The following is a 27360-nucleotide window of genomic DNA, read 5'->3' on the forward strand; positions in this document are numbered from 1 at the left end:
CTGTTGGGATATGGGACACGATCTGAAGACATGACAACTCTTTTTCCACCAAAATTTCCATACCACACGTTGGAGTTGCCTCCTGCCTATTACACTGCGCTTCTGCTTGCTCCCTAAGCATTGGTGGAAAAGACATGATCCAAGCCTCCCGGGCTTTTTGTAATATCCAAATATATTTCCCTGCTAAAGCAGAGATGAACCAAAGCTCCCACCAAACCATAAGCACAGCAGATACATTTGTCTTCCCCCACCTTGTTCAAGAACCTTGGATATCTTTGCTTCTGGTAAATGTTATTTCCATAGTTGTGCATTTCTGCCCTTTGCATCAGGCCATGTTAACCAACAGGAAGATAGCAGCTAAAAATACTGAGTTTTCTCTCCTCTACCAGCAAGCAATCAAGTCTCTGAGGTCGATATGCAGCCCCAAATTCTCGGACTAAAAGTTAAGGCAGCCTTTCCCTGGGGAAAAGCTAACTTCATTTCTAAAACACATTTGATTTCCTTTTTCTAATCTCTCCGTAGCCTTTTTGCACTGCTGCGTGCTTTAATTTTGCTTTCAGTCAGAAGTTTAAAAACTTTAGCTTCTAATAACTGGAAAAAAATGGTTATTTAAAGATAACTGCAACTTGCTTAACATGCCAGACTATCATATGCTCGCTGCTTTGAAGCTGCAAATTAATGACGAGCAGGAACAGTGACTATCTTTCAGAGGAAACTGACCTCTTTCTAATGGCTCATCGCTAATGTCATCTGTCTGCTGCATCTCATTATGGGAATTTCACGGAGTAAGAAAGTATCTTAAGGCTGTGCACAAATAAAAAGGACCTTCTAGTATTGAGCACTTTGAAAATTTTTGATCTCTCAAAATACCTTCCTTAGATACTGGTTTCCCCTTTTGTGCATGGCACGCTGCTTATGTCATCTATTCTCTGTGACTAATTATGTTAATTTTGTGCCATAAAAGTAACTGAAGGCTGTTAAGGCATAAAAGCTTTTGAGTGGCCTTATTTCATAAACACCCCCTTTGAACAAGGCGCATTTAGTCATATTTGCAGTAACAGAAAGAGTCTTGTGCTAAAAATACAACAAAGGCTCTTGAATATGGCCATTTATTCCTACTTTATTAGGTAATTTATGAAAAGTATGAAGGGAAGCCTTTTTGTTACTATAATTTGCATAAAGCTGGTGCCCCATTAATGAGATAACTTCCTGCCTTTTGTGTACCACCAGCTGGAAATAGAAATATAGGAACTTTTCTGTCTCCCAATTACTTAACCTGCTGAGTTCAGAGTTGGAGAGTAAACAGGATTCATATCAGTCAAAGAAGTTGATTTCTGCTGCTCTATCTAAAATATTTTTATTTAATTAAGGAGCCAGTGAAACATGAAAAATACACTAAAAGTCCATCAGCTTCACGAGACCAAGGCTTTAGACCTGGCTTCAATTCTGCACCTGTCTTTTTGTGCTGTCAGTCACAATTAGTTGTGCTCCAGACTAGATCCATCACGAATCAAGGCAGACATCTAAACCCGACAGTTTGAAGGGCTGTGGGTGCCAAAGGATGCAGATGGGTTCTAGACATCATTTAAAAATCACCTAGAAACTCGATTGGCATCCAGGGCCCAGACACTCTTGGAAATCCCATTAATTGCCTCTGGTGTTAATACTTTAGATATTGTGATTTCGGCAGAAAACTCCCTGCTCCAGGAGGAACAACTGAGCATTTCCCAATGAGAAGAAAATTCCTCCTCTATATGACTGATTTGTGTGCCAAGAGTTCAGTCTGCCTTTGGATTGGCTCATATGGTGCAGTGATTCTTGTCACTCTGCTTAGAGACAGAGGTATTCACATTAGCATTTTTTTTACATCAGTTTTCCAAGTTAATAGCATCATTTTGACTGCTGAATTAAAGGTATTGTTTATCAATTGTAGCATTTATACGTGAGGTGATAACTTAGCCATAAAATCAATGGACCAGCTCCCCTATTTAGATATTTTTACACTGTTTACTATCTCCGAATTTATTTGAAGTGGCTTAATTATAATTAGGATAATGACAACTCCTTAAAAGTGTGCTGAAACGTAGGCAGGATACAAAGAAATCTTGGTATATAAAAGGAGTTTAAATTTCAGCTGCACAGTCTTTGTGTAGTTTGAGGTTGGTTTGTTGGAACATTAAAAATTGTTCAGCGGTCAAATTGCTTGATTGGCCCTACCTGCCTAATTTGCTAAATCTGAATGAATAAAAGGCACCCTCTGATGTGGAATAGAGCATGTGACAGGTTTGTACCCACTCTTTGGCTGTACTTTGGGGATTTTCCCTGCTTTCCCATTGCAGGGAAGCTGCTCTCATCGCCATTCAGCTCTAAAGGAGGAAAAGGCAATCAAAATCACCTTTCAGACAATCAAATGGATTCAGTCCCAGTTTAAAGAGGCCTTTGACATTCCCCTGAATATCTAAACAAATCACTGCAAACCCACATATCACCTCATCTAGTTAAAATATGGATATATTTAGAGTAGCTGCAATAGAGTTTCCACTGTCATTTTAACTATGAGCTAAACCACGACTGCTGACAGGCTAAAGGTTGTCACAGTCAAGGTCCTAATTACTCTACAAATTGCAGCCTGGTGATAAGATCCATCTCCTCTTGCTTGAGGCACTGGGCTGGGGAGGAAAGTCTCCAGACTGGGGAGGGAAGTCTGCACGGGCTCCTTCCGGGGGCAGCAGAGACACACAGGCACCTCCAGACTGGGATTCACAACTCCAAATGGGCGGATCCATTCTCAGTTTAGAAGCCTTGAGTACAAGCTTCGGAGGTATAAGCTAAGAGCCCAATTATTTTTAGCCCAGTTTGCACTTAAAACAATAGTTTAAATTGTGTTTGAAGAGCTGTCTAAATTTGAATCTTCAAGTAGCTAATAATCACCTAATCTTCTGCACCAGTGCTGTGTTTCTACCTGTGGCAATCAATGAAGCCCACAATTTTTCCCAGACGCCTCTCTGCCAGATTTTTCTCGGACACATTAGTGACACGTGTTACTCTGTGTTGTCAATTCGGTGCTAGAACAGGCTACTTTGCTAAAAGGCTGCATGAAAAAACTGCATTTCAAGAGCCTGATGAAGACTTGGGAGAAGATGAAGAGTTATATTTCCCAGTATAGGACATTTGCTGGATTAATGTGGTTGTGGTGCAGCAGCTCAGGCAGGCTGGGAGCATTTAGAGAAATCAACAGCATTGATTCTCTCTTGGGTGTGAAATATTTTCAAGAAGAGAAACCCTGCACTGCTGCAGAGAAACCCATGGCACCAACCTCATGTCTCAAGAGAAGGGATTCCATGGAGACCTCTGGCCAGAAGAGCAGCAAATATTTCCTAAATATCCAGAACACCTGGAAGAAGTGACTGTTTCTGAAACACCTACAGACAGAAAATCAGGTTGTAGGGTTACAGAATAACACAGGAAACACAGAAATGGAAATGGGAGCATCTCATGGACAATGCTGGCGTATAAAGTTTTTCTCTAGACTGACATCAGGCAAGGTCACTTAAAAAAAACATTATCACTCCTGACAATGAATAAATAAATTATTAATTCAGGGGATTTTCTCTCTCCCCACTCTCAAACTTCAGGACTTGGTTTTTTTTCCTAGGTAAAATGTCTTTTTGACTCTCTCACAAGGCAACTTCCCTTTCATTTTTCTCTTCACTTTGGTCTGAGTCCTGCAAAGAGCTGGTCCATCCCCCAAGGGAGGAGACTTGTCCCCTGGGAGATGTGGCTGATGTCCTGAGGGCCTTTTTGTGCACCACCCTTGCTCCAGTCATCCCCCTGCACTCTTCAGGTTGCCTGCATCCATCATCCCCTGGTCCTGCCCACAGGTTTACCCAGCTAGAGAGGGAAAGGCCAGGGAAGGTGACATAAGGGAATACAGGGTGCTCCTGCTCCTCCTCCTTTCCTCCTTGCCCACAGGTTCCAAACCTCAACCAAGCACTTACCTGGGAGTTATTTTTGCACATGGCTGGCCCAGAATGGTGCCAACCTGGCAGATCTTTCCCCAGCTGCATCACAATGAAAGGTCAGCTGCTGTGGAGGGAAGGGAAAAGAGAAAGAAATGCATCTTTATCTGCAGGAACGTAGGAATTTGCCTAGAAAGGCTTTGGGTGTTCAGCCTTTAAAATTCAGTGGAATATGGGTCTATATAAAACTTGAAATAAAAGCAGCCCATTGACCTACTTAATGGGACTAGTCATTAAAGCCACGAGAGCCAAGGAAAAAGCAGCCTAATGAGGAATTAAAAAAATAAAAGAGGAATAAAAAAACCCACCCCTCTCCATGCCCACTAGCCCAGGGCTAGATTAATTAAAGTCAATGTAGAAACCTGCAAGAATCAAGAAATAAACAGTTAAATGTGTTATTTTTATCCCCATATTCCTGGCTGCTCATTCTCTGCAATTGGTTTAATTCTCAAATAAAGCAACAGCCTCTTGTTTGCTTTCTATTCCCTGCCTAATTTGGATAAATATAAACTTTGCTAGGCAAACCCAGAAAATCAGTTGTTACCCTGACTATGGAGCTCTGATGAAGATTGTTTTGCGATTCTGATAATTACGAATATTTATAGTACGTGGTTTCAGAGGGCAGCACTAATTGGACAACGGTTTCTGGACTCTCTTCTCAAAGCACTTAAATGATAAATCAGTCACCGAAGACAGATAATATAAATAAGACGATAGACTGGCTTTCCCTCTCTCTTCCTTTCTTCTGATTTACAAAGCAGCTCCAACGAGCTGTCTGTGGCCAGAAAGTTGGGCTTACGCCGGGGTTAGAACGTTGTTATGTCTGTTTACAGTGATTTGGGAGACTAGAGGGGAAAAGTTTGAATCAACAAATATTTTCTGCATTCCTACTGGTAACTCCAAGGCCGGTTTTCAGGGTGGGTTTGGTTTTTTTTCCTCCCTTGTCTGTTACAAGTTATGATGTGTGGATGAAGGCTTTTTCCCATGCAGTAATGACTGTATACTGAGATTTCAAGGGGCTGTTCATGACAATCCCATTTTCTGTGTAATTTCATGGTTGTCTTCTTGAATGAAGATATTGGCTGCTCTGAAGCAGGAGGTCAGATGCTCCTGCTCCCTTTCAGTATTGTTCCGGAGTATGTTTCCTTTCAGCTGATGAAAAGTAATTCATCATTTACACCCTTGAATTCTGCCAGCGTTTTTTTGAACAACTTTTCTTTCCCCGTGGTACCTTGGGCCCATGAAAGAGATAAATAGGTTCAATACAACGCCGGGCCCCGGATCCTGGGAGCAGGTTCGGCCTTGGAGGCCCTAAGCTGCCCCTTTCTCATGATGGAGTTTGTCACCTTTCTACCTCGGGAAGTCAAATCCTGTCGACTCAGCCATCTCTCAGCCTCTCTGAAGTGGCTTTGGCACCCACTGGGGCATGTGAGCTTAAAATTGATTTTTTTTTTAAGATCTGTCAAGTTCCCTTAAGGGAGCGGGCAGACAGCCGGCCCCAGGCCCGCACAAAGCGCTCAGTGTCCGGCGGGCGCCCGCGGAACTTCCCCGCTGGGCGCTCAGGGTCCCGGCTCCCCACGCCCCGGGAGGGCAGCGTTGCTGAGGAGCTGCCCCCCGACAGAGAAACCTTCCTGCCTCCTGCACAGACCCTCACTTTTCCTTCATTTGAGAGTATCTTACATGAAGTAGAGGCAGCCAGGCTTGCTGGGGGACCTCTTGGAAGCAGGGATGCTCCTGGCTTGGGCACAGCACCAGGTGGGGACTGCTCGCCTCTGCTGGGGACAATGGGATTGTGTCCCCCACATCCTGGGAATTGCTCTGCACTGGGCAAATACTTCAGTGCAATGCCACACAAACCCTCAAAAATCAGTGCAGGACAGGGGAAATTAGGATGCAAAGAGAATAAAGATTTTCAGCTGAAAAATAAATAAATATGTAGATATATAGAGAGATATAAAAAATTATAAAAATAATATATAATATCTATTCCATTTGTATGTGTTCATATATTCATATATATTCATATATATTAGTATAAATGTCTATAAAACACATGTACTTTACTACATATACATTATATATACACTATACACTATATATTACATATATAGTGCATATATATAGTGAATATATAGTAAATATTCCAGTATATATTAAAGTATATATTATAGAATATATAGTATTTGGTGTGTTTATATACTATATATAGTATTGATATATATAGTATATATATATACACTACGTATACTGTATATAGTATATATTATATATACTCTAGTGTATATATAATATATATACTATAATATACATATTCTAGATGTAATATATATCTGTAGTATGTATATACTATACTGCTAGTATATATATTCAGTATACAATAGCATAAATAGCTATTATACTACCTATATATAATACAATTTTAGATCATTCATATATATATATTTAATGTATACCCCATTCTTTAAATGACACAGGTGGTTGCAGCAAAAGGCATCTAAAGGCAGGACTGCTGATGGCAGGAAATGAAAACCCCTTTGCAGAGCGAGGCTTCAACTCCCAAAAATTCGGTTCCTGGTGGGCAGGTGGGGCAGAGGCTGCACCTCCCGCACTGGGGCCATCCCACAGCCTCGCCGGCCTCTCCATGAGCATTTCAGAACCCAAACAGGTAAAGAAATTAATTTTGGAGGAAAGATGTCAGCAGATTTGATCACTGGAAAGCAAAGAAAATCTTGTTACAGCAACGCCTCTGAAAGGGCTCAGTCTAAGTAATAATTCCAAGTTATTCCAAGGCCTGCATTTAAGCATTCTCAGACACAAAGAGCTTTAACAATGTAACCCTTTATTTATTTTTTCACTAACTCTCTCTTATTTGGAGTAGTCTTTTAGAGGAGCAAATCTTTCAAGTTGATCAATTCTTGTTGAATTTTCGCTCAGCACACAGGTCTAAAATATGGAATATTCCCTGGGCTGGCTTTTTATTTAAATACTGTATGGTTCCCTCCTCCGTTTGCTGCAAGTGTTTGTTATTTTAACAAAAGTATCCTGTGCATCCACATTATCAACACACGTCTGAGTGGGCAAAAGGGTTGGTTAATCTGCTGCTGTCGTGACAGCAGGGGGAGCAAAAATCACTGCGTCGGGGGGAATTCACAATAATCCTGGCTGTTAAAAACTCACTTCTGCAAAGAAATAGACACTTTCTGGAGAAAACAACTCGTGTATGCATTTGTTATCACCAGCCAAGCTAAAGCTGTAGGGTTACCCCAACCTTTGCTATGCAAACCTTTAGCAGAAGCAAACAGCAGCTAGAAGTAATTACAAGTTTGAAACAGAAGTCAGGAGAGAGCTGAGATATTTTTAACTCATGAGGGGAGTGCTGGAACTCCCTCTGGAAGGAAAAAGGGACAGGGAATATTTGCAGCTTGCCTTTTATTTTTATTTTAGCTGCATTCTGCTCTGCAGGAGAGGGAACTTGAGCCCACCCCGTGCCAGGAGGCCTCTGGTGCTTCACCTGCAAAGATTTAAGGTTAGAAAGGGCACGGGTGGTACCACAACCCTGGCCCAAATATAGTCCCAGGAGCAAATGATATGAGACTCAATCAGTTACATGATTAAGTTAATATTTATGTCCTGGAATATATCCACACTTCCTTCTGCTCACACTTTCCTTTCGGAGTTCTGGGCTACCCTGGTGGGTTTTGTGCCTGTGGCCGTAAGCAGTGCCACCCAGAGGTCTGGTTTTCTTTAAAGTCTGATTGACTCTGGGAAATCAGGTTGATTTTTTTTTTTTTTTCCGCATCCCTAATTGCCAATCAGGCCACATTAAACGATTGTGAACTGGATATTGTGATATCTGTCGTGTTTGTCAGTTCCTCAGGTGAGGCTGCACGTGTTGCCACAGAAAGGAAAACACTCCTCCTTTGTTCAGCAGCTCTCCATCTGCCCAGCCATCCACCCATCTGCCTCTGTGTATTCACACGCAAAAATAAAACCTGCTGAACAAATCCGCGACGCCTTTGTCCACACTACAGTGATTTTTGGATCTATTTTTCCTTTCAGTTTGCTGGAGTATATTCACAGGATATTATTATCATCTCAGCCATTTTTTTTCCCTGCAGTTAGCATTCAGCATTTTCTCTTTGCTTTTCTAATTAGCCTTTCAGTTTGCTTCTGCTTATTTTCTGCAGCCTTTCAACGGCTCCACCTTACCAGATTTGGTATTTTTTTTTTTCAACACCTTGTGCTTACTGCTTATCTTACTCTTTACTATACAACTCTACTTAGCCACATTGGGCATTGTTACCTTTATCCTTCTTTAGACTTAAACCAGGATGAATTTCAAATGTCCTCCAACTGTTTCTGAAATATATTCCAATTTTCTTCAGTAGATTTACCATACATTATAATAAAATCCTGATAAAAATTCCTTAGCACATTCTGCACTCTCTGAAAGTCAGCCTGCCATAAGGCTTGCATTGCTTTTTTTGCTCCTCAACAAGTACTTTAAATCAAATGATGTCAAGATCACTGGATCTTTCATACTTCTCCAGTTCAACACCCTTTATTACCCTTGGCTCAAACCCTTGAATTAATTCAAATAGTTTCTGAAAGACAATTCAATAAGGCCCACAAGGAACTGGAGGCAATCCTGCGTTGGCTTTAGAGACATGAGTATTCCCTGCCTAGTTCTACCTTCTCACAGTCAATAAAGGAGTAATTAAAAGCCATCTTATCAAAGTTCTGACGCTCTTGAAGGCCTCTCTCATCTGTAAGCAAAGACCTAAAAGTTCAAAGAAGCCTTCAGAAAACCACCTGACTACCTTTATTGTGCCTAACTTTTATCAGCATTGACATTGCTATGTCAGCCAAAATACTTGCAGCATTTCCCTCTGAAGACACTCATCTCCCAGGAATACTGATAGGGCTCCTCCTCCATCTACCCTTCCTCTCCACAAGCCCCGGCCCAGTATCTCAAAACCTCAATTTCTTGCCTCAACCATATCTATGCTATTCCAATAATATCATGCTTATCCTCGATACTCATAGTTATCATTGATAAGTCTTTGATGTAATAAATCCTTGATATAGTATCATACTTATCCTTGCTATAAGATATAATCAAAAATGAAAGCAGAAACTTAAGATACAGAGTAAAATATATTACTTGCCAATTTTCCACAGTAACTTTTCATCATTACTCCAAAATTACTTTTTAATGCAAAGAGTAGTTCCAATCACATAGAGGCCCACATGATTCAGATACTATCATAATCACAATTAGATTACATTACTGCAATCAGGAATGGAGATCATTAAGAGAAAGAATATAAATTGCTTTAGTTTTACAAGTACTGAGCTAGCAAAATTATAATTAATCTCCATTTATAATCTTTTCTTTCATAGAACTGCAAAGCATGCTACTTTTTTTAGGCCATCAATACAAATTAGAACTAAGTAATAAAGCCCTAACTACTACTACTGTGCAGTTCTCAGTCGTAGAAACTTTCACATTACCCAGAGAAGGCTTTTCATGCAAACAGTGCCCTCAGCATAGAGTGGTTTTCAGTGCAATAAGTCCAGCCATTTCTACAGTCAGTTTGCTGTTTGTAACACAAAATGCAATCAAAACTGTCTATCCCTTCTCGGAAAAAATGGATATGAAGTCTGCTTCTGAAATTGGATGATACGTTTTGTGAGAGATGAGACAATAATGACTTAGCAGAGGCAAAAAAAAAAAAGACAAATACCAGATTTCACAAGTTTTCAGAATTTCCACTAAAAAACAAATCTGCAATGCTGTCAGGAGCTGTGAGATGGCAGACGAGGCCTCATCTAACTCCAGTACATGCAGCCACATGGAATACACACAGCTCTGATTGGAATTTTTAAGCTTGCCATGTAAGTTTATTCTTCATTTTAATTCTCCATTTTGAGAAAAAAGAGAACAGTAAACTCAGCAGCAGTATTGACTGCGTACTAAATATTCTTCTAGACCCAAACTTTGCCTTCCCTGACCAATAAGTAAAAATTACATGGAAAAAGAAAATTAAAAGCGTAAATTCAAAAGCGGCCCATTTTTAAATGCATGAGTAACTTTATCTCTTGGTTTTATACAGACAGAGCAAACCAACCTAAAATAATTGTTGGGGTTTTCCTGCTTAAATGATCACCCCAGAGAAAGCCCGCCTTGTGCTGGCTGTATGGCAAAGGAATAAGTTTTAAATCCAAGTGAAAAAAATCTGCAAGAGCGCTATGGATTCCCTTCAGTTTTCCAGTTCTCAGGAGTTAAGTTCTGAGGCAGTAACTGCAGGAGAAGCTACAAAACAGAGAGATTCGTAGAATCACAGAAAACCAGATTGGTTTGGGTTGGGAATGGTTTTGGTTGCTCCAAGCCCCATCCAACCTGGCCTTGGACACTCCCAGGGATCCAGGGGCAGCCACAGCTTCTCTGGGCACCCTGTGCCAGGGCCTGATCACCCTCACAGGGAAGAATTCTTCCTGACTGCAGGGAAATTTGTACTACTGGGAGTGTGCAAACTGTCTTGGGATTATGTTGACCTGTTCCAATACCCTCTTCCTTCATCTGCTGCAAATAAACAGCATCCAGGATGACTTGGAGAAGCCATGTGGAAAATCAGTGATTGAAGTCCACTTTCTATGGGGAAAGGGCCACTGGAATGCTTTAGGTCTTCTAGGATCAAGGGTTGCCTGCTTCCAGGGGACGCCCAGCACGGGATAAAGACAAATGAGTGTATGATTTGTGGACTTCCCTACGATCAAAAACCTGGAAAAAGCTAGAAAATTTCTAGAACAAAAAACCCTACCATGGTTTGCTGTTTACAGTAACCCACTATCAGTTGTAGATCCCAGCTCCAGCCCACCTAGGCCACGTCAAAACCACCAATGAGATGATTACTAAGGCTGAAAACCAACTTTTATACTATATGAGCTGCGACCAGGCAGTTTGCATATTACTTTAAAAACTTGCACTCATAACAGCAGCTTATTCCCATCTAATCTGAATCCTTTAGTACTTTAATTCCGTGCATCCCATGCTCAGGACCCAATGTTTTATTGAACACAACCTCCTCGCTCCACTGCTTCCTCAGTCAACAGAGCACTTACTTCCTTTGAACTGGTTTCACTCAAACCCCTTGGCTTCTAGAGTCTGCTTTCCTCACTCCTGCTCATCAATAATTGCTAAGTGCAGCCTCTTAAAGTGTTAATACATATAAGTTATAATATAAAACCACATTTCCAGTCTTCCTCAGCAGTTGCTGCAGTTCAGGTGGGGAGCAGCACACACACTGCCTCATTCCTGTAATGATTTTCTCCCCTGCAAGCAATTAGGAGCTGTTCTGTGTGACAAGCGCCAGGCACAGATGTCCCCCTGGGACATGGTCCCTGCAGCTGGCTGGGACCAGGTCAGCAGCTCTCGCTTTCCCCCCTCCAAGTTCAGTGGTGCTTCCAGGCTTAAGCCTCTCTGAACAAAGGCAGTTTTGGATGACAATCTTGGATGTAGGCCTTTAAAATCTTTGTACACTCTATTTCAGATATGCAAATGCTCTTTTGGATATGGCTCTTGATCAAGTTTTCATGAACATCCACATTGCTCTGCTGAAAAGCGTGTGAAATCAGTCATCTACCAGACTCATGCAGAAATTGCTTGATTTCAGTTTCCTTGTCTGCCTTTTCTATATGCCTGAAATTGTCTTTATCATCTCTGTCTATGCACTATTTATATTAAAATGTTTTTCTTATCTTCTGTAACCAATTCAGTTTGGGTCAACATTAAAACCATTCCACTCACTTCAAAGAGAGCCAAAAGAATGCAAGAGAAATCTGAGGAGAAAACTATGAGCATTTTTAGCATCCAGGAAGCAGAGAAAAGCTAACATATTTGCTATTTTTTTTTTCAGTTAAAAAGTTCAGAGCATGCAGCAGTGTATTAATTAAATGAGCAAAAAATATTTAATCTAATAAGATGCCACAGACCTGGAACTGGGAAAACTCTTAATGAACATTAAAATGTGATTCACACACTTATGTTAAAACAGCTGAGGGGATACACACATTAGAGGAGTTTCTGCTTTTGGTTTGTGGGCTGTTGGTGGTTGGTTTGTTTTTTTTTTTTTTTCCAAACAGCAAAAGAACACGATCTCAGTGATATGTCAGAGATAAAGTTGAAGCACCAGAATGCCCATGGCAAATTCAGGGAACAAAGACTCACTCATACAGAATAAGAATGAGTGGTTATGTACAGCATGCTATTAAGGTGTTTCTGGAAACACGAGTCCTCAACATCAGACAAATACATTGATTTTCTTACACCTACGAGTTTTCTGCCTGGTGTGGTGGAAAAGGAGAGTTTGAGCTACTGTTTGGTGGACATATTGCTGGAAAACAGATAAAGAGAATATAGTTCCAAAATTATCCTGGGTATAAGGAGACAAAAGCCACTGACATAAAAATTAGGATTCTTCCTGAGGAAGAAGGAGAACTTCCCAGCTGCAGCACAGACTCACATGTAGGTTAAAAAAATAAATGGGGTAGGTAACCCACTTTCAGGTATGATGTCATAGTGAAATAAATCTCCTTTTCCAAGGAAAATCATTAAAGAAACAGATATGAAATCAGCGTGGTGCTCATTATTATTCACACTGAAAACAGTAGGGAGGGGGTGGTGTTTGCTTCTCTGTGTGTCTTTTTTAGGACAGGTCCCGTTCTTGTAGGACCTGGTGCAGAACAGACAGCAGGAAGCTCTGTAGGGCCAGCACAGTGAGAGCTGGACCACTCCAGCACCTTGCTGAGGGAGGGGAAAAACAATGCAGTGATTACACAGATGATGTGTCAGGGAGCAGTGTCTATAGCATTAGCTCCACTAATCCTCTCCCTAAGTCGGACTTGTCTTGTGATGGACAAATTATCCAGCTTAGTGAGGTAGCTGGGGTGGTGATAGTGTCTCAGCCCTTCTTTTCCCTCGGTTCTCAGAGACCTCCTTTTGGCTCATGAGAGCGCTCCAACAGCCCCCCTTTGCAGAGCACTGCACATGGGGTGAAGGTCTCATGGTCCTTATTCTCTGCCCTGGGGGGGGAAAGAAAAGGAAAAATAGAACTATTTCCTCAAAAAGTTAGCAATCTGTCCAGTGGAAATGGAGGTTTAAATGGGCACAATCTTCAACTGAATATATTCCAGGCACCTAAACTAAGTATGTGCTAGATATTCCCATTCCCACCATACAGGGTGGAGGTAAAAAACCCTAAATCCCACATCAAAAGGCAATAAGAGAAGCCAAGGTAGGACTGAGACAAACAAATCCTAGTTTCCCAGTTTCCAGAGATTATGCTTTACCAGTTCTTACACTGGACTTCCCAACTACACATAAACATTAAGTTGCAAACTCTTAGTAAACTACTCTGGCAAACACCACCCTTGGTACAGTGATGTGCTCATAAAAACGTGCCTTGAATGCTCCCTGCCCAGCTATCATTTGTTTTATTTTTAATTAATTAAACTTACAGAAAATTGAAATTATTTGGGTAATGTAGGGAAACAAATAAAAACAATTACATTCACTTTATGTGAATAAAGTAATAATATTTGTGGGTTTTTTTAAGTCAAAGTAACAAAATTTTGTGGCAGCTTACCAGAGCTGTGGGTTTACCATCAACACGTTTAAATTAGAGTTATGTTTTTTTAAAAATATACAAGTTTTTGAGTGGGAACTAATTTAGGGAGCCCTATAATCTGTACAGCGTAGGTCAAACTCTATCCCTGCAATCGCTCCTTCTGACCTGAATTAGATTAATAAATGGTTTAGTGACCAAAACACTATCTTAAAAATTAAAAATACTCTCTCCAAAATCACAGATTTCAATACTAGAAGGGTTCAGCCAGTTCTTTATCATGCAGATGTAGATAAATTGAGTCCTTGCACTTTTCTCCCTATCTCTCTCTCGTAAAATCTAAGTTCTGTCTGTTCTACGTAGATATTCATGACATTTTCTCACAAGAGCTGTGATTTACTCCAATCTCCTCAGCCAAAAATATTTCTTCTCCCCTCTGTTCTGTGTTATGTGCTTGACTAAAATTAAGTGGAAATAAGTAGGATGGTAGTGGGAAAACAGCAACAGAAAGGCCAATATTGCCAAATAAATATAGTTTTCCATCTATTTTTTAAAGAACTGAAAGTAATTATTTTTTGCTCAAAAAAATCTTGAAAATGTAAAAATCAGAAATATGTGTTATACTAATAAGAGAATATTTTTATGAGGAAACAAACCAGAGTAGTTCTAAAACATTTCTTCAGGAAAACCAGATGAAAAACCAAAGGAATGGGAATCATACCTTGAAATGGAAGTTTTCTGAATTCAGAATTCCTGCTGCCCATGGAATGTGAGTTCACCAAAAATGGCCTAACCTGGAACAGGAGAAAAGTAATATATTGTGTCTGCAGTATACACAGTACACATCACTAGGTATTTTGGATAGTTACCCTTCTTAATTAAGTTACAACAATACTTCTGTTGTTAAAAATAAAATCTATAATCAGTGCTCTAAGAAAATTATTTGGATTATTTTTCTTTTCCAAAGGAATATATTGCATACTAGTGAATAATATAATTCAAGAGAAGCTATGTCCCCAAATAAAATGACATTTGAAAGAGAAAATGTAGGTGTGTATTTTCAGGGGGAAAATTATTAAAGCATCAAGGTTTCTGTCAAGGATGGCAAGAGACTAATTCCAAATAAATTGAAAATGCATTTGTTTTGTTCATTGATCCTGAAGGTAAAATTTAGTAATTTTAAAGAATTCACCAAATAAATAAAAAATGAGAAAAATGACAAAACATTGAGACATTTTAGAAGTCAAACACCACAAATGAAATAGCAGCAATTAACAAAAAATCAACTGAATTGTCCTCCAGGTCTAGGGCTGAGGTACAGGTCAAAAATGTAGCTGTGTAAATAAAGCTTTAAATACCCAATAAAAAAAAGCCGTTCTGGAAAAGAGTCTTATTTATGCCTTAATTAAAACCTGGTAATGCAGCAAAAAAAAAGGAAAGAAAAAAAAAAAAAAAAGCCAACTTTGGGATTGGTGCAATGACCTGAAAATGGGTCCTGTCTCCATGAGGAAGATCTATTGTGTCCCAGGAGAACGTCTGAGGATGGGCCAGCTGAGATTTCTGCTTCCTGCTGTTGTGTGTCCCATGAATGCAGGGGTCATCAAGGGGTTAGTGAATCCCTTGGGAGCTGAAATGGTGGGAATCTGCCAGTTGAACTCTTCCTGGTTGTCCTAGGCCATCCTCTGTTTAGCTTTCCTGCTAAACCCTCTTTATAAAATATCCTCCTCCCAAAACTACCACCGTTTTCTTGCAGGAGATTTTTCTACAGCTGAAATTTCCATCAGGGTCAATTTTGCCCATAACTCTACACAAGAGAATTATTTATGGATTGTTTAGGAAGTATTATGTGGGCTGATATCTTGGAGAAGTTTGGCATCTCCTTATAGCAAACTTCGTGTGATTAGATAGGACTGTCCCCTTCATAAAACAGCCTGTAAACTAAAAATAACTAGTAGCCTCTTGCAGCAGTTTGGGTGAAATGATTTCAAATTACTTTCACTTGTGTGTGAAACTTGCTATAGGTTTGCAGAAATATTTCACCCTACAGAACATTTGCTTTCTTTAAAGTGTAATTTTTTATCTTTATTATCTGTACATTGTGTGACACGTAGCAGGATTAGCCCCACCTTTGGCAACGTACAGTCCCACAGTCATTTTTAGCGGTTAATATTTTCTTGTGGTCATATTTGCAGCTGAATACTCAAACTTTTAAATGGCAACTGAAGAAGAAACATGGCGAGGTCTGGAAAGTGGCATGGTTTGCCTTGACATACTAATATATAAACTCACTGTGAGAAGCAAAGTCAAAAGCCTAAAGATACCAAAAGTTATTTGTTTAGATGGTAGAAAAATAGTTGTGCCCATAAACACTGGCTTTCATCTTTCATTAATGAAATAGTCCAATATTGGTGTAACTTGTAATCTACAGCTTCCTGAAGCTGAACTTAAGTTTGTAGCAACTGAGTTGAGAGCATTGTTCCACTCTGTCATTTTTAGCTGCAGTTCAGTATAAAATATTCACTGACAAGTACCTTTAGCTAAACTTAGTAGTGGTTGTGTATATATATATATAAAAATTACCTGTCCACCTATGAGCTGTAACCCAACTCCTGGCTACCACCGAAACTATTTCATAGAATCATAGAATTCCAGGCTGGTTTGGGTTGAAAGGGACCTTAAAGCCCATCTCATCCTACCTGTGCCGTGAGCAGGGACACCTTCCACTATCCCAGGTTGCTCCAAGCCCTGTCCTGCCTGGCCTTGGGCAGTTCCAGGGATGGGATAGTCCCAGATTCTCAGCCCAGAGATTCTAAAAACAGTTCTAAATACTCAAAGTTGCAGAATTAACCAGTATTAACCATAACCAGTACACAATCATAGATAATCTCTTCAGGTAAAGGAGAGAATGTGCTTTCATGAGAACTCTTGGGGCTTCATTTAGAATCTGAATGAGGAATAAACCTGAACTTTCTGTATCTGAACAAGGAGGAAGAAATCTTGCTTTTTAGAGCTTCTGTGGTCATTCTTAGTGGAAAAGGAATGAATGGCAAGGAAGGGAACTGTTTCACCCAAAAGATGTGGTAGCAATTTTCAGAAATGATGAAAGGTATCTGTGATGCCACTGGACTGATTTCTTGATACTTCTTATGAATGTAAGAGAGAACTAAATTGCAGAAAAAAAGAAAGGTATGGTAAGGAGTCAGGGAAAACTTCTGGACTGTCAGGAGCATTCCCAACTGAAATAATATTATGAGGAAGTTAGGAAATCTCTGTTAATGCAGGCATTTGAAAAGAATTAAGCGAACATCTGTTGAGACCGACATAGGTACTGCTGATCTTACCTGGAGGCAGGGGTGCATTAGGTGACCTCTCTTTTGCTGTACCCTCTTTGATTGCTGAGCCATGTCTTTCTTTTCCACCTCCTTGATGTCTTTCCTTATGCTACCAGACAGGAATGTTCACTAATCAGTTCGATCCCTAGAGTTAATGCTTTTTCTTTATATAGGCAGTTGGCTTGGGGAATCAACTGCAGCCTTAATCAAAACAAATTCTTAATAAAAACACTCAACATATGTGAATCACTCTTCACTCACTGCTATGGAGTTGTGGTGTAGGATAGACTGGAGCCACAAACAACACTTGGAATAAAAAGAAAACGACTCAAAGCATAACTTACACCATTTAGGAAACCACTTCTGTCCTTCAAGACAGCTTTTCATCATTTTCAAAAGAAATAGGTGTAGGTGCTCTCAATCTAAAGATATCTGCTTTCTTTTACTCGTTATTTTTGTCAAAAATGAAAGAATATCACAGTTACAAAGTTTTTCTTACTTATAAAGATGTATTTTACAGCTCTAAGGATTAGCAGCAGATATTTATTTCTGCTCTTTTCATTTTCTAGCTTTCCTGTCTTCAAAGCCACCAAATGATTCTTAGCAATGTTTATATTTTACTGGAGAACACTGCTGCCATATAGAATATTTTGCAGTTTTTTCTTCAAGGTTTGAATATCAAACTTTCTTACAGGTGAATAAAACATTCTTTCCTAGACATTCTTGACACTAAAAATAGGTTTATTATATTATGGAGAATGAACTTAGGAAGTTCAATTTTCATTTGGAAAGGCCAAGAGTCCTGAAACAATATTTTTATAGATCATATAACATTAATTTAAATTAAGTCATTTGCCCCAAGAAAGAATATACCTGTCTAAATGGGGTTCAGGAGTTCTTGGATAAATATAAAAGATTAGGAGTTTTTTGCTTACATTTGTATTTATTTTCTTTCTCTTTTGGAAAGCATTTCTATATCCCTGCTGGGCTCAGACAACACATAAATATTTTCTTTCCTTCATCATCCAATGTCTACACAGAGGGAAGAACAGAAACTTTATCAGCATTTGCTTTTATCTCACTGCCCTTTTTGCTCTAGACACATTTTTGCCAAGTTAATAACTCAATAACGGCAACTGGTAACTCAATAATAATCACATTTGATAGTGCATTATGTAGTAGGTTTTCATTTGTCAATCTTAAAACACTTCTCCAAGGAAGCCAAGTCTTACACCGTGTGATCCTACCGAGATACAGACTCCTGATGTAACTTGCTCAAGGGCAGACAGCAGGCCAGGGTCACAACGGGAACAGAGCTGACATTTCCTTCAGCTTTCCTTCAGCCTCACATTCCCAGGCCTTTTTGCCTCAGCACTCAGCCCCCATGTTGTATAATTTGGACGTATCATTCCTATTTATGAATTCACTTATTTTTTTTAGGATAAAAATGCCCAGCTGATGTCAGTCATTAGCAATGAGTGATATTAGGAATGTGTTACTTCTGAAGGTGGTGAAGGGTCTGGAGTGTGAATCCCCTGTGGAGCAGCTGCAGGAGCTGGGGGGGCTCAGCCTGGAGAAAAGGAGGTTCAAGGGGGACCTCCACAGCTCCCTGACAGGACAGGGCCATTGGGGAGGGTTGGGCTCTGCTCCAGAGAACAGGGACAGGACAAGGGGAACGGCCTCAAGGTGCACCAGGAAAGGCTCAGGATGGACATCAGGAGGAATTTCTCCATGGAAAGGGTGGTCAGGCCATGGAAGGGGCTGCCCAGGGAGGTCTGGAGTGCCCATCCCTGGAGGCGTTCAAGGAAGGCCTGGACGTGGCACTCAGTGCTCCAGGCTGGTGGCAAGGTGGGCATTGGGCACAACTTGGACTCGATGGTCTTGGAGGCCTTTTCCAACCTCAGTGATCCAGGGATTATCTAGTCTATTTCCACAACCACAGAAAATGACAATCAGAGTAGGCCACAAAGATCACTTTTAACACAGACAAATTCCAGCTCTGTTTGTGCATAACAAAAGTATCCGTATTATTTATGTCCTTACTAGAGGCTATTGAAATGCAAAATACCTACCTTACTATCAGGTTGCTACGCTATTACTCACTGAGTAGGAAGCCTACATCAAGGAATCATGTGGGGATTTTACTTCCTATATTTTACACCAAATTAACTACCTATTTTCCTGAGTAATAATAGGCTGCCCTAACAGTAATAAAGCTTTCAAATATCAAACCAGTTTGGAATATGTGCACATACACAACATTTCATAATACTGCACTCAAAAAATGCACACCCTTGTAAAAACAACTTGGTGGAAATTGTATAGGTCCCCAAGACAAGTTCCTGTACTAGAACATGTACTAAAGATGTGCAAAATTCAGGAGATTATATCTGGACAGCATTTAAATCAAAGCAAAAGGACTCCTATTAACTTCCATGGGACACGAAATTTACTCAAATCTATAAATTAGCTCAAAAGAATTAATTGATTTCTTCCTATTTATACCCAACTTTACTCTGTAAACTTTGAGGAAAAGAAAATCTGATTTCATAAAAATATTCCAGGAATTTGATCCTTCAAGTTATTAGCATACTTTTAAAATGCAAAACTAGAGTAAAATTTTTTTTAAGCCAGCTCTTTAGTGCTTCTCTTCAAATAAAATCACTGGTTTAGTTGCTGAACTGGAGTTTAGAATCAAATTTTTTTTAAATGTTGCACAAAGGAAAAAATAGCTAGTTAATGAACAGCTTTATATATAATTTTCTGTAAAATATTAGCATTTCGGGCAACATCCAAACGTTAGCTCCCTTTGTAGAGCAGATATGTTGCAGAGATATTCACTGCTATTTAAGTAATCTCATATTCAAACTACAACACAAGACAGTGTTTAATGTTCCAGAGCTTCAAATGATGGAAGAGAGGGGTGTTGAACCAGTTGTGCTGACTGGAAGATGGCATTAAATTAGTTGTGAGAAATCCAGTGCAGACTATTTAAACTTCATCTTGAAGGACTTCTTTTAAAAATTAGCTCAAAAAAAAAAAGGAAAAAGGAAAAAGCACAACTCAAATGCTGATTCTGCAATCCAAGGCACACTTTAAATGTGAGAATTGGTACTTATTTTCTGCAAAGGATTTCAAGCCTGATGTTGCCTGAAGGATGGATCTCACAGGTTGAGAAATAAAGTCAGTGCAGTGTGTCAGATGCCTGTTTAGCACGTCTGACTGGGGTGTGTCCAGCACAGTATTTCCTCATTATCCTTGTTTCTGGTGCAATTGCTTTAAACCACTCTTTTTTTTAAATGGAAATATTTTGATTTTGCATTTGACACGCATATGATTTCTTAGTTACCATCAGTTAATGTGTATGATGGAGGAGTGAAGTTTAGGACTAATTGCCTACCATATTTCATGGCAAGAACAAAAATAAGTTGCATTAAAGTTTCATAAACACAAAAATGTACCTTGAAACTAAGTGAAACAGTTCAGGCAATTTTTTGTTCTTTGATGGTAAAAAACCTAAGTTTCCTTAAAGTAGCTGAACAACAAAAACCAAAAATCAAACAAACAAAAACCAACCAACCAAAAAAAAAAAAAACAACCCCAAGCAACCGGATTGGCTTTGGATTGCCTGTGGTCTGCAATTTTATGTGCAAAGTTGGAATCCAGAGGGAATCTCAAGCCTTCGTATATAAACTTTATAATGGAAATGCTGTCAAATGCTTAAGTACAGCAAGGCAAATGGCACAGCTCTAACATGTTAAAAAAATATGAAAATGCTCTGAACCCGGGGTGAAGGCGAGCTGTCTTGACACTGAACATAGAAAGGTAAATGATTGGAACTTTAATTACTTTGATCCGTCATGCCTTGTAGCTATATGTCAGCTAAGCCAACAAAACTGACACAGAACAAAGGCCATGACTGTTTCAACATCTTAACTCATTTCTTATGGTTGATTAATAAGTGTATTGAATGAAACATGTGATGAGAATGGAGAAAAACATCAAGTGTGTGTTTTTGCACACACACAAATCCCATGAGTGGGATCGTACCTCAGGGGATGTTGGAGGCTGGGGCAAGGTGGGGATCGGCCTCTCCTCCCAAGCAACCAGCAGGAGAATAAGGTGAAATGACCTCAAATTGCACCAGGGGAGGCTTAGGTTGGACATGAGGAAAAACTTTTACAGTGAAAAAGTGGTTGAGCACTGGCACACAGGTTGTCCAGGGAAGTGGTGGTCGCCACCCTTGGAAGTGTTCAAGAAACAAGTGGACATGGCAGTTTGGGGTATGGTTTAGTGGCTGTGAGGGTGTTCAGCTGAAGGTTTGACTTGGTGATTTTGGAGGTGTTTTCCAACCTTAATGATTCCATGCTGTGTTGTTTCAGACTGTGGAGGAGCAGGCAGTGGCTGCACCCAGCACACGGCTCTTACCATGAGTGTTGTTCCTGGGAATGAAGGTCCATGAGCCATCCAAGGGCATCCTTTCGTGGGATGTCATCCTTCTCTAGGATATGCCTATGTTTCCATGAACCCACATGCAGTAACTTCTGGAATATCTCCGACTCCTTGGTCTCTCGATAGCTATGGATTAGCCTTACTTCTTGATAGACTGAAAGTCCATGACCACTAGCAGTTTCTTTGATAATAGGAAAGCCCCCAAAGACAGAGAAGAGCCTGTACTGATATAAACACACTCTTCACAGGGATCTTGCATCCTAGACCACTGTCTTCTTCCCTTTCCAAACTCCATCCTCTCTCCGAGTCCCTGACAGCACTTCAGTCGTCTCTCACAGAAATCCAACAGGACAGCTCATGTTTACGACTTGTACTCCAGTGATCTCTTTCATTCTTGAAGGATGTTGTTGATCTGCCAGGATGAGGCAACCACGAACTTCTGACCCAAACCTGGATATAAAGCTTTCATTTTAATTTCCTCTTTGCACAAACTTTTTAGTCCAGTGCTGATTTCAGGGGTGCTCCTATGGCTCTACTCATGCTACATATGCTCGGTGTTAATAAATGTGGTGTCCAAAATTATGATCTAATGGACACAGTCATGATGAGCCAGAATTTGGCCCTTGTAGCAAAACATAAAGCCAATCATGGTATTTATAACAGAGTATGATGACATTTGTTCTGATCAAAAACTTTGGGGGGTGTAGCAGAGACTGATTTCTGAATTTGATTTATATTTGAATCCAAGCATGAATTCAAACAGTAAGCGCTACTTTTGCCAGATTAGAGAATAAAAATGGGGTTTCATTAAGTCAAACATTTAACTTGTATCTTGGGAACAGTGTCCACTAACTAAATATAACAAGAACATGTTGAAAAATAAAAAAAAAAATAAAAAAAAAAAAAAGGAAAAGAAAAATCAGGAATGAAATAACCCACAATTAGTGAAAGTGACTGTCTGCTGGAGCGTTGCCTTCTCTTTCTCCACAGCAGGCCTGCACTGGCTGGCTGGATCTACTTTTCATCATGGTTGCATAGGTCCTTGTATGAGACTGACATTAGGCATTTGACAAATTTTAATTGAAGACCCTTTATACATGGTCAGATACTGGTGATCCACTCTAACACAGGGAAAAGGTAATTTTCCACAGTTGTCTATAAAGTAAAATGTTGGATAGCTTTACAAACTTTGCTTTCACAAAGCTCATAGAAAAATCTGATGGGTTTATTGCACATTAGAGATCGCGAATGGAATGCCATTTTTTGGCACAGAAGTAACCCTCTCTGCCTATATCCAGTAGCAGACCTTCACCCAACCTGTGTTACCACCACTCCATAAATTTCACAGACTCTTCCAGGCCTTCAGAAATGCAGTCTGGAGAAGATAAGGTGAATTCAAGAATATTAGTGCAATTCCTTCCAAATATTCCATCCTTACTTGGAAGGATTTGAAGAAACAATGACAAGGGGACATAGAGGAGACATAAGCTGTGTCCTTCCATGTTATACAGTGAATAATAAGAATGGAGCAATGTTTGCAAAAATCATTCCTGAAAGGAAAAGGAGGCTAATTCAAAATTAATTTCATTTATAATGAATACCTCCACCAGCATTTTTATAAATAAAACACCAGGAGTTATTATTCTACTGTGTATTTACAAGAAACAGGGAATTCTAAAAAGCAGTAGAAGGACATCCCAGTCCTCAGAAGTTTAGGACCGATGAATCCTAAGGCACCACCCACCTTGTCAGAGTCATTGTGAACCCATCTTGCTTCAAACTCAGTCAACATATGTTTTACTATTTACCTTGATAAGTGGAGAATCAAGCCCAAATTTCTGTCGTTTCTCCCACAGGCATCTCTCTTTTCTCCCTTCAATGACTTTTTAAAGTTCCCAGAGCATGAAACATCGCTTTGATGCTGCATCACATCCAGTTAGGAAGCTTTGGCATGTAGTGTTATGTTTAAACCAACATGCAAATGTAATCGGGACTGACACGTCGTCCCAATAAAGCAGTCACTCAGCTCTGAGGAACTCAAACAGACAGCTTATAAAACAGAGATTCTCATAGCCACAGGTTTGGGCTTTTGGAAATTAATCTCTAAGTCAAACTTAAAGAAAGTTTGAGATGGATCTTAAAGATGTTCCATGCCGGTCAGTGTTTAAGAGGTGTTTGGATAATGCCCTTAAATAATATGCCTTAACTCTTGGGCAGCCCTGAAGTGGTCAGGCAGTTGAACTAGATCCATAATTTTAGGTCCCTCCTGATTAAAATTCCATTATTTTCTATTCTAAAGTCTCAGTCTTTGAAACATTCCCTCAGGGACCTTGAGTTGGCCATGGAGACCTGAAGGAGAAGGCCCACAACCAACACGTTGCCACTGGAGCATTTAAGCTGCTGTAAAAGCTGAACTTCCCCATCAAGCAACAAGCTCTAGGACAAGACTAAATGGCATCAGGTTGCACCAGAAGAGGTTTAGATTGGATATTAGGGAAATTTTGTTTCACCAAAAGGGTTGTCAAGTCCTGATACAGCTGCCCAGGGCAGTGGTGCAGTTCCCATCCCTGAAGGGATTTAAAGACATGCAGATGTGGCACTTGGGGACATGGGTCAGGGGCAGCATTGGCAGTTCTGGGGGAACAGTTGGACTCCATCCTACAGGGCTTTTCCAACCCAAACAATTCCATAATTCTATGAACATGCATCTCTGAGAGTTTCCTGCATCATCTCTGCAACACCAGCAGGCTCAGCCAAACATCCCCAAGCTACCAAACCCAAGAACAGGAGGGGGAGGAAAGTGGGATTTTTCTCACCTCTTTTCCAGCTAATTCTTGTTAATACTTATTGAGAAGACTGTATTGTGCTAACATCCTTTGGGAAAAGTCCTTGCCATGTCCCACTCCCCAGCCAGGAAGATTATGAAACCTATCAGACTGGGAAGACCTTCTCCCCTATCACTCTCTAGTATGACTCACCCAAAAAGGGCTCTACATGCTTTGTTAAAGCAAATCTCACATGCTGATAGTTGCTCTCTGCCCCAACCCTCTGGATCTGGGTTAAGGACACCAGATCCCAGTGGAGGGTTTAGCTGCCCAGTCTTTCAGGTCTAAAACAGCACATCCATACTTGTGTGGGCCTTTGTGCAAGTGTGACCCTCAGCGCTTCACCAGCAATATTGATTTTGGCTTTGCAATGCTCCTGTTATCCCTATTCTAAAGACGAGGGGAAAGGCACAGCTAAATCACTTATCAAGGCTGACAAAAAAAAAGCGAGTGTTGGAGCTGAGAATAGAAACCAGATCACCTGAGGTTTCATTGCTGGGAACGTTTCGCCTTCCCTCTTCCTTTGAATCTTTGTTTAGTCCTGGGGCAGGTCATTGGAAATCTGGGCAACATGCAGATATGTTTTCTTTCCCAGAAGGAAATCAAGCTTTACAGGCTCACTTTGCAGAGGCAGCCAGTCTGCTTGGGCTGCTGAGGTTTTTGCAGCTCTCACAGGACGCTGCAAAATCCAGCAATCAGACCTGTGCAGCCGGAACGCCGTCAGAGGAGATGGCAGAGCACAGGAACAGCACATTATCTAAAAACAGGCTCGCACAATATGTTTCTATGGACATCAGAAACTAATCTTTGAAATGGTCCCTGATGAGAGCTGAATTGGCCCGGGCTGCCTTCTGAAAATGTTCCAATTCCTCCTTTGCATCCGGTGTGTGTTTATTGGAGAAAGAATAAGTCCTCGTTTAAATTCTGCACATGTATTTGCACTGTGACCTTTTTAGCTGTTACCTCATGGCTATATCTGAAATTGGTAATAAAATGCAACTCGGGATAAAGAACTGCTAGGTGATTTTACACAACTATAATTTTACACTCTCAAAAGGCAGAATATGTAATTCCTTAAGCCACACACGGGAACTTGGTGATACTGGGCTGGATTTTTCCTTTCAAAGCCAACACGGTGTGAATAAAGCCAGCTCTGTACAACAATACAAATAATGAGTTAAACAGATATCCACAGTTTAGCTGATCCTGATGCAGTGAGAAAGCAAAGTGAAGCCCCACTGAAATGAGGCTGCTAGACCATTACAGGTATAAACAGCTCCCACGGCAGATAATTGGGCATCTTAGTGGTTTTATTTGTGTTTACCTATAACTCTCACAGAAGTGTTTCTGAAGAGTTTCCCAAATCTGACACACTTTAAACAATTTCCAAGACATCCTACTCATGGGCATAAAAATACAACAGAACAGTGTAATGACTGACAGTGAGAGCGAACCTTGAAAATTATTATTATAATTAGACTCTACTTTTTCTTATACTATTTTATTGCATTCCATTGTTCTGATTTTAAGACTCCATTAAGGAGCCCTTGTGTCAGGTGGTGGCCACATGCAAAGGAAGCCAGACTATGAAAACCAAATATTCAATGTCATTCTGCTTCCTTATAAAGTCCACCCAGGCAGGGCTACTGCTGCACACAAGGAGCACTGAGCTCAGTGGGGCTCTGCCCCGCTACAGGTTCAACTTCACTGACCCAAGGGTGCAGATATCATAGAATTATCAGAGAAACATGGAATACTTTGGGTTGGAAGAGACCTTAAAGATCACCTCGTGCCTCCCCCTGACATGGGCAGGGACATCTTCCACTATCCCAGGTTGCTACAAGGCCTTGGACACTTCCAGGGATCCAGGGGTAGCCACAGCTTCTCTGGACACCCTGTTCCAGGGCCTGATCACCCTCAGAGGGAAGAATTTCTTCCTAATATCGCATCTAACCTTGCCCTCCTTCAGCATAAGGCCATTTCCCCTTGTCCTATCATGACACACACTCATCAAAAGTCCCTCTCCAGCCTTCTTGTAAGGTAAAACTATTTCAACATTTTCTAAAAGAGCTGAACAATCAAATCCCATTTCCTTGTTTAAACAGAAAGGCAGAGCACGGTGGAAAAGCCATTTAAAACCAGATTCCGAAACAGTCATACTGTTATCAAATCAAGCCATGGATATATCCCTAATCCCTAAAGAGTGCCAACAGGTATTTAAAATGTAAAAAGGCTTAGCAGAAAGGTGGAGGTACAGCAAAGCAGCAAGATATTCGCCAATTGGAGCTACCCACAGGTACCCACAGATTCCCCACTCCCTGTGCACCTGCAGAGAAGGAAATACTCATCTGCATTTTGGAATTGACAGCAATTGCCACCCAGCAGGTACACGCAGGTCGTAGGATGAGATTTAAACTACTGGCACACTTTGTGACTGCATCAGCATCTTGCTTTTCCACTACACATTTATTTATTTCAGCTGACAGCAGCCTCCCTGTCCAGATTTGTAGTGGCACAATACATTAGGAAAACACTTCAGAGTTCAAGTTTGGGTTTCAGTTTAGCAATTAGCACCAGTATAACAAAGCCCTTAAGCATTTCTAGCACCTCCACTGATCTGAGAAGTACCATAACTAGTAACCCTAAGGCAACAAAACACACTGAATCTAGATAATTCTAAGTTTACAGGCAGTTCCCCATGAATCAGTGCAGAAATTGTAGCGACAGAGATGACTGGGTTTTGTGTTGGATTTTACCTAAATTATATGTATTTTTGGGTTACACCTATAGCAAACCAATCATGGAAGACAGCCCAGCACCACTTCTATTGAGGTGAGATTTCTAGGCACAAATGTTGCACTAAACGTTTCTATTTATATTAACGCAAACAGCAATCTCCAAAAGCGTATCAGATACTTACTACACTTACTTCATCTACAACACTTTTCATAGGCAACAGGAGAAAAAGGGATCTTCTGGGTCATCAAATCCATCACACAATCAAACCCAGCTTGTAATTGCTTTCATAAACTGCTCCTAAGGTTCACCTAGGAGCCATGTTTTTGCTTTCACAGAGATTATTTGGGAACATCATCTTTCAAATAGC

The sequence above is a fragment of the Corvus moneduloides genome, chromosome 7 (genome assembly GCF_009650955.1).
Source record: "Corvus moneduloides isolate bCorMon1 chromosome 7, bCorMon1.pri, whole genome shotgun sequence".
In the NCBI taxonomy this organism is placed as follows: domain Eukaryota; kingdom Metazoa; phylum Chordata; class Aves; order Passeriformes; family Corvidae; genus Corvus; species Corvus moneduloides.